The sequence below is a fragment of the Podarcis raffonei genome, chromosome 8, assembly GCF_027172205.1.
Source record: "Podarcis raffonei isolate rPodRaf1 chromosome 8, rPodRaf1.pri, whole genome shotgun sequence".
Classification (NCBI taxonomy): domain Eukaryota; kingdom Metazoa; phylum Chordata; class Lepidosauria; order Squamata; family Lacertidae; genus Podarcis; species Podarcis raffonei.
Window position 1 is genome coordinate 19,079,157 of NC_070609.1, and position 8,529 is coordinate 19,087,685.

Genomic DNA, 8,529 nt, shown 5'->3' on the forward strand with positions numbered 1-8,529 from the left:
AGCCCAGGAAACATCACCTCCTGTGCCCAGACCCCAACTGCTTGGGCCTAGAAGCACCAGACGAGGGAGGAAAGTGATGCAGCCTCCACCGGGCCGGGGGCCCTCTGGATTTGCTCTCTCCATCTTAACTTCCAGCGACCTTCTGGCTGGGGTGGTGGGATGGTAGCCCCCCCCCAATATTTAACTCAAATTGGTGCTACTGGAGCCAATATACCTCGGTTCCCAGGGAGAACATGCCAAAGGAGAGACTAAGATGTCCTGATCCATAGTTGGCTGGGAGTCATGAGAAACCATATGGAAGAAAGGTGGGATATAAATTTAAGATGTCACTTTTAAAAGGATCAGCTGCAAGGACCTTCTCTCTCTCTCTCTCTCTCTCTCTCTCTCTCTCTCTCTCTCTCTCCCCCTCCCTCCCTCTCTTTCTCTCTTTCTCTCTTTCTCTTTCTCTCTCTCTCCCTCTCTTTCTCTCTCTCTCTCTCTCTCTCTCTCTCCCCCCCCCAGTTCTGCTCTCGCTACCAGAAAACAAAACTTGATGGAAGAAGAGAAAGTGCATGCTAGTCCAGGGATGGGAACTCCTGACCTCTTTATCTAGTCATTTTGCATTCTGTCCAGACCCCTCCCTTCCCCAGACATGCTCTGTCCATCCTTGAGCTCTTTGGCCTTCATGGAATGTATCCTCGAATTATGATAAAGCCTCTTGCTTGCCCTGGCAGAGGATGGAGTGAAGTTAAGTGTGTGAAGGGAGAGAGAAAGCTCTGGCTTCTTCCTGGCTGGAACATAGCCCACTCCTCGAAGGGAAAAAAGTCCCATTCATTGTTTCACCCACTTTGCCTCTAGCCACACCACTGGGACCCCCCCTCAGTTTTTCATTTGGATCATGGGATGAAAAGTCCCCTCTCCCAATGCTCTAGTCTTTGCCCACAGCCAGAAGGCAAGCAAGACCTCCAGTATCAGAAGATGAGCCAAGTGGCCATATGGGGATATAAATGACTCCTTATAACGTCACCACTTTGTCAAGCTTATCTCTCCATCTTTCCCACCTGCTTCCTTTTCCTCCTGCGATTTCTGTGTTAACTTGCAAGCCTTTGTTCAGTCGGGTTGTCATGCTTGCCTCTTGCAGCAAAACCAACAGAGAGTCCTACAGCATTTGCGGGATGTGGGGCAGGGGAAAGAGAGTTGGTTTGGTTCGCATTTTTATGCAAATCTACCTAATCTGCACGTCTGGAAACAATATGAACTTAAACACAGCTATCTTTCGAGATATGAACAGGGAAACATTTTTGGTGGGATGCAGTTCTCCAAACAAAGAAAGCATATGCAAATAAGTATTTTGACTGGTGACCCCTATCCCTGCCAAGCCGTGCATGGGATTCCAGGGGTCTTGGCCCTCAACCAGGGACTGTGCTCCTTTAGAGAAATGAAGATGTGGTGGAGGCTGTCGTACCTTTAAGAAATAGGATTTATTCACGTAGTTACACCTGAGTTTAGACGGAGAGGAGTCCAGATCTTACAGCATGGTGTCTCAAGTGGGGTTTGTTCCCCACAGCAGTGCAGCACTGGAGTCCAAGGCATCTCTACCAGACAATCTTCAGCCAACCTGCCCAAAATGGATCTCAGTTGTTGCTCTCAACTCTTTTTCTTCCCAGCACACCTTCCGAATGACCTTCTTTTTCCTGCCACCTCACGCCCAGTTACTCTGACAACCTTCTAAACCCCCTATCTCTGTTCACACCTCAGGGCAAGGGCCCCCCCGCAAGGACAGTTCTTTGTATTGCCAATGGCCCTCAATGGCCCTATATTGTTTCTTAATGGGTCTAGCTTGGCCAGGTCATTTATTTTTTTTGCATAGGCTAGCCCAGGAATTCCTGCTTTCATTTCTCCCTTCACATCCCAAATAATCAAAATCCTACCATTTATTAATTTCTAGGGTTTAGGGCACCCCTGCAAACTTATAACAGTATATTAGGGGAAAGTGCACATAAAAATGCCTATATCCCTATTATATTAGGGGAACTTAGGTCAGATTGCAAAAAAGAAAAAAAAGGGAAGGGACAGATTTTTTTTTATAAAAAAAACAAATTTGTCAAAAAATGCTGACAAATTTCGGTGAGGACTTAGACTGAGAAATAAGAAAAACAAAAACTGACCTATTCCACTACCCCTAATGGCACCTTAAAAGACTGACAAAATTATCATGGTGTAAGCTTTCATTGAGTGCAGTGCATTTAATCAGTTGCATGAAGCACGATCCTGAATTGCAAAACAAGCGCACATATACAGTGTGCATGAAATGGTCAGAAGGCGATGAACTGCTGAAAAGTACAGATAGTGGTTATTACAGAAGTCTTCCTAAAAAGAAACGAAAAAACAGAAACTGTTACCATGAAATTGGAAGGGGGGTGAGAGACCTGCCCCCCCCCCCCAATGAGGCTTGCCTCTCCACACTATGAGGCAAAGGCAAAGAGCCTCTGCTGCACATGACCAAATGTAGCAATTCACTGATAAATGTGTCTATGTATTGGCTCAATGCGAAAACTTTAAAAATTCATAAGAAATCTGAAGTTATCTGAAGAAGTGTGCATGCACACGAAAGCTTATACCCCGAACAAACTTAGTTGGTCTCTAAGGTGCTACTGGACATTTTTTTTAAAAAAAATAAGAAATCACATCGTTGTGTCAATCATCTCAGTTCCAATGGCATTTAGGACCCAGGGAAGTGAGGTATAAGGGGAGGGGTGAGTGATCCCACCATAATCCCTGAGATGTACAGTCCCTTTGGCAGGGCCTTCCTAAGGAGTCATGTCCAGTGATATCCTGCCCCAAGAGTGTCAGGCGGACAACCATCTCAATCACAATGCCTACCCACCCCATGGTGAGATGAAGCCAGGAGAAGACAAAGGGGTGTATTTGACTTGACTCAGGGACCAGGGAATTGTAAATGATTTCCTTTGTACAGCGGTACCTTGGAAGTTGAATGGAATCCGTTCCAGAAGTCTGTTCGACTTCCAAAACATTTGGAAACCAATGCTCCTGCAGCCAATTGGAAGCCGCGAAGCTGCGTTTGGGTTCCAGATAAGGTCCGCAAACCGGAACAGTCACTTCTGGGTTTGCAACGTTCAGGAGCCAAAATGTTCAGCTCATAAGGCGTTCAAGATCCAAGGTACAACTGTACTGTGATGGAGTATGTGTGAAAGACTATATTTGAGTGACAGGGGTATGCCTGGATCTCAGGTTCTACATGAGACCATAGCTGTTCAGTGACATATCTATGATATCTTGAGGATGCTTTGGGAAATGTATTATGGAACTCCTTCCCAGGGGAAACCTGGCAGTCTTCCTCTTTAACTGCCTGCAGGAGAGCTGCCAAGACCTTTTTGTATTTGTCCAGGCTTCTGGAAGATACTTTAATGAAGGTTTTGCACTATGAACTGCTTTTTGCAGTATGGCACAGCAAGGACTGGGGAACATCCTCAGCCTGAGGGCTGTGTTTTCTCATGGGCAACGTTCTGGGTGTGTGTGGGCAATGGATGCAACTTTTAATGCCAGCCACGCAAGAGTTGGAGGCATCAATATGTGCAGCTATCCACGTAGGTAAGAGACACTATTACAATGGACACATTCCAGCCAAGCGAAAGAAATAGAGGCAGATAATGCACAATCAGTGAGGGAAGTGACTTGGGGAGAATCTTGAGAGCCAGAATGAGAGGCCTAGAAGGCTGCATAGGCACCCAAAGCCTGAAGCTTCTCACCCTTGCATTGGCCAGTGTGGTGGTGTGGTTAGAGTGTTGGGTTAGAACCTGGGAGTCCAGGGTTCAAATCCCCACTCAGCCATGAAGCTCCCTGGGTGACCCTGGGCCAGTCTCTGCCTCTCAGCCTAACCTACCTCACAGGGTTGCTGTGGGGATCAAATGAAGAGGGGGAGAACTATGTACGCCATATCAAGCTCCTTGGATGCAAGTTTAACACATCCAAAAACACACTACTTGCTTTTATGTAGTTTAATTATTGTTATGTGCTTTGGGGAGAGTCAGGCTGGGATACAAATTTAAATAATCATGCAACAATTAATCTTGATTTGAACTAACCATCCAGAACTTTGGCTTCAGGTCCCTGGTCTCTTCCTAAGAAATGGCAAAGGTTCCCGATAACGCAGTAGTCCTCTGAACTGGATATAGCACGTCCCCCAAACCACACCACACTTCTGAAGGTGTTGCACAATGCCAAAAACTGAATCAGCCCTTTTGCATGAGAGACATGGTCCCCTAAGACTGCTCCAGCCCCTTCACAGGGATTTGCACAAACTCTGATGTTGCAAGAGGCCAACGGAATCTGAAACATTTACTTGAACTACACAATGCCCTACGGTTCACCCTGCTGTTAAGTGCCATATGAAAACGTGCAAATTCATATTCTGTATTGCTTTCATCTGCAACCTCCGGTCCTGCACTGGCCTGCACTGCAGATGCTAATGAGAAGGTCAGCCTCCAATTTTGAAAAAATTAAGGATGATTAACAGAATATTTAGTTGCACAGCAGAGCTCTGAAGCAACAGTGGAAGAGGATTGATGGCCATCTCAGTCTTTGAGTCTGTCTCCCTCCTCCTCACATCTCCAGCAAATGAAACACTGCTAGGTCCATATGCACAGGCAAAGACAAGTAGGGACCACAATCAAAGCAGGTACCAGAAAATAGTTTAGTAACATAGGAAGCTGCCTTATACCCAGTCAGGCCATTAGTCCATCTGGCTCAGTATTGCTCACACTGACAGGGAGCAGCTCGTGTCAGGCGGAGTGTCTCTTTCCACCCTATGTGGTGATATCATGAATGGAACCTGGGACTTTCTGCATGCTAAGCATGCGCCTTGCCATGGAGAAGCACAACCGCAATCCATTGCAACACACTCCTGAAACGGACACCACAGTTCCCCAAAATGGAACCACAGGTCGAAATGAACCACCGCTGCCTAAAGTTGCTTCATCTCCACAATGTACAGTTCCCTAAAACCATGCCAGTCCTTTTCAAGCAATGGATTGAGCAACCCCCGATGTTGCAAAGAACTGAAATCAGAGGTGTTTTCCAATGCACACTGTGTCCTAGAGACTTGTGCCTATGCAAATCCAACCTCGCAATCTGCAGTAAAATGGCACAACTCTTTTATTGACATGTGCACAAATCTGGGGGGTGGGGCATGAATATATTGTCCTCCAGATCTTGTGGATGACAAGACCTGTCGTCCCTTACAATTGACCATGCTGGCTGGGGCCAGGGAGTGTTGTAGTTCAATAGATACCAAGGGGAGCTAGAAATTCCCGATTGGAACTTCCAAGAGGAGCCCATTGCTGCACAGTGCAGCTGATGCCCTGCTTTCATCAGGAATCTACAGTATGCTGCCACAGCTTGACTTCAAGCCAGGACTGCAAAGGCAGAATTTGGAGTGCAGCTGGAGTCCGCGTCTGATGCTTCCTTTGAAGTCGACTCACCTGATGTCAAGGCTTCAGGAGACCCTATCCCTCTCACGGTGGGATGCCAAGAAGCAGAAAAACAAGAAGAGTTCTTACCATGTAGTTTATTCAATATTCACAGAGAGAGAGAGATGAAGGAATGCTGCCTCTCTTAGATAATGGCGTTGGCCCAAGTATAGTCCCATCCCCTCCATCCCTCCTATTCTATGTCACCCCTGTGCCGGCTGATCTGTGCTTTCTGCCTCTCAGTTTTCTGTTCTATTACTCTCAAGGCACGCCTTGTTCTGGGGTGGGTGGGTCAGGAATGCTTTCAAGGGACACTGAGTCTGTTAGCTGTCTCTCCCCAGTGCTTCTTCTTCCTGCTGCTCTCCCAATATTTCCCAGCTCCTCCCCTCTGCAGCCTCTGAACTATGCCCTTCTGCAAACCACTGTTCTAAATCTATACCGTCCTCCTCTTCTCGGGAAGGTGCAGGGAGGGGGAGGGTGGTTCCCACCATTCCTCCTCAGTCCAACCCTTGACACCTGACACTATATGCATGGCATTGACAAATGGGTGACGCCATGCATAGCTAACAGAGGGTGAGCAGAAGCAGGGCTAGCTGTTCCAGCACCTGGAGTGGTGCACATGCTGTGCACCTGGGGGGGGGGCTAGCCATCTGTGGGGTTGGGGCTATCATCCCAGGGGGGCGCTGCCCATGGTGACCATCCTGGGGTGTGTGTGGTGATGTCACCCCGCTCAGGGATGACACCCGGGGCGGACCACACCCACTGCATCCCCTTCCTCTGCCAGTGAGGGTGGGCCAGTCTCCCATCAACTTGAGAGCAGGGTGGGAAAGTTCATTCCTGCAGTGTTGAATACCCTGTGAACCAGTGTGGTGTAGTGATTAAGAGCAGTGGACTCGTAATCTGGTGAACTGGGTTCGCTTCCCCGCTCCTCCACATGCAGCTGCTGGGTGACGTTGGGCTAGTCACACTTCTCTGAAATCTCTCAGCCTCACTCACCTCACAGAGTGTTTGTTGTGGGGGAGGAAGGGAAAGGAGATTGTTAGCCGCTTTGAGACTCCTTAGGGTAGTGATAAAGCGGGATATCAAGTCCAAACTCTTCTTCTTCTACCCTGCCCAGCAGCTGTTGTGCAGAGGCATCAAGGCCAATAGGTGCTGCTTCAGGGGTGGGGCATTGCGGAGAAAGGAGTCTCAAGTGGCATCAGGCAGGAAAAAGGAGAGGTCAGGCGGAAGAGAGCACCCTGCCTCCCATATCTAAAGCATCCACTGCCACCCGCCTCAACCCACCTCCAGAGAAGACACAACTGACCTTCTTGTGGTTTCTCCTTTCTTCCTAACTTCTCCTTCCTGCCTTATGAGAGTCCCAGATCACTCTGGGTACCCAGCCTGACCTATAGTGCTCAGTCTGAGTTGGCCAACACCCAGATCACCCCAAACCTGCCTGATTTGGTTCAGGCCTCGGGCAATTCCGGCGCACAGCTCTAATGGTTTGTTAAACGTATGGTCCCCCAACCCATCAAATGTACTGTGGAGAGCAGGAGGTTCAGTCCTGCTGGGTGCTGCTTTCCCAGTACATTCCCATCTGCCTGTGATGGAATGTGGCACTCAGGGTGAAAAAGAGTTCTGTACCCCTATATTAAGGTCATGCCCCCCCTGAAAAATGATGCACTATAACCCCCTCTTTCTGCACCTGACCCCGCACACATTTGTACTCAACCCCCATGGTGGGGAAAGGGAAACCCAGTAACATTGCAGATATATTTCCTGAGAAACTCCTGCTCCTTTTGTTTGCCAGGGGGAAAACAAAAGCTTTCCTATTAAGCAGCTGGGGAAATCCCCCACCAAGGACCACTTAAAGATTTGTACTCTAATCTCAACAACTGCTTTGTTGCACAAGAATTCCCCTTTGTTATTTTTCACCTCCAAAGTTCCTGCTTGCCCTTCATAAGAGCCCCTCTTCCATTTCCCACCCTCCCAGTCCAATCCCCACATTCCTATGTTCAAGAGATCTCGGCTGAGGTCCACTTCGCACCTCTTGAGCAACAGCTCCTTTCTACAGACTCTGGATCAAACCCGAAGGAGGCTGGTAAAAAAATATTTTTTCTTGGTTTCCATTAAGCTCCTCTCCCTCCCCTGTCTTTATTATTTCCCCACTGGTTGTTGGTTTTTTTTAAAACCATCTGCATGATCCATTTAAAGCGCACCCAGTGCACTTTTAAAGCACTTATTTTCCCCAGAGAATCTTGGGAATTGTAGTTTGCCAAGTGTGCTGGATATTGTAGCTTTGTGTTACTTCGGAATGCTCAACATGTCTTTTATTGCCTATATTGGCAATATGGTATGCATTCAGGTACTTGAAGTTCTAATCTGGTGCCTTGTTGCCCATTTGCTGTCCAGGAAATCTGAATTTTGCCCTGAAATTTTGCATAGATGAGATCACGTGTTAAGTGTACAGTACAGTGGTACCTCGGGTTACATACACTTCAGGTTACATACGCTTCAGGTTACAGACTCCACTAACCCAGAAATAGTACCTCAGGTTAAGAACTTTGCCTCAGGATGAGAACAGAAATCGTGCTACAGCGGCGTGGTGGCAGCGGGAGGCCCCATTAGTTAAAGTGGTGCTTCAGGTTAAGAACAGTTTCAGGTTAAGAATGGACCTCCAGAACGAATTAAGTACTTAACCCGAGGTACCACTGTATAGGACAGGACACGGCCCATGGCCAGAGATTATATGAGTTATAGTTGCAAACATCTGGAGTTGGAGAAAGCCAGTGAAAGGTGATATTAGGATTGTTTAGCCACCAGTGGGCACTTCAGTGACTCCCATGCATGCCTAGTGTGAGGGTGCAAAACAATGGCTAGTAGCTTCAAGTAGGCCTGTCTTGGTGTAAGGCAACTTCCTGGTTCACCAAAAGTTGAACTCAGTTCCCACTGTAATTGTTATGGTAAGTGAGTCATGACATAAGCCCCATATGTTGCAATGGGAACAAAGCTCAATGAACTTAGTGTGGATCTAGCCTGGAGCATTTACCAGTGTTGCTATGATCTCTCTTCTTTCAGG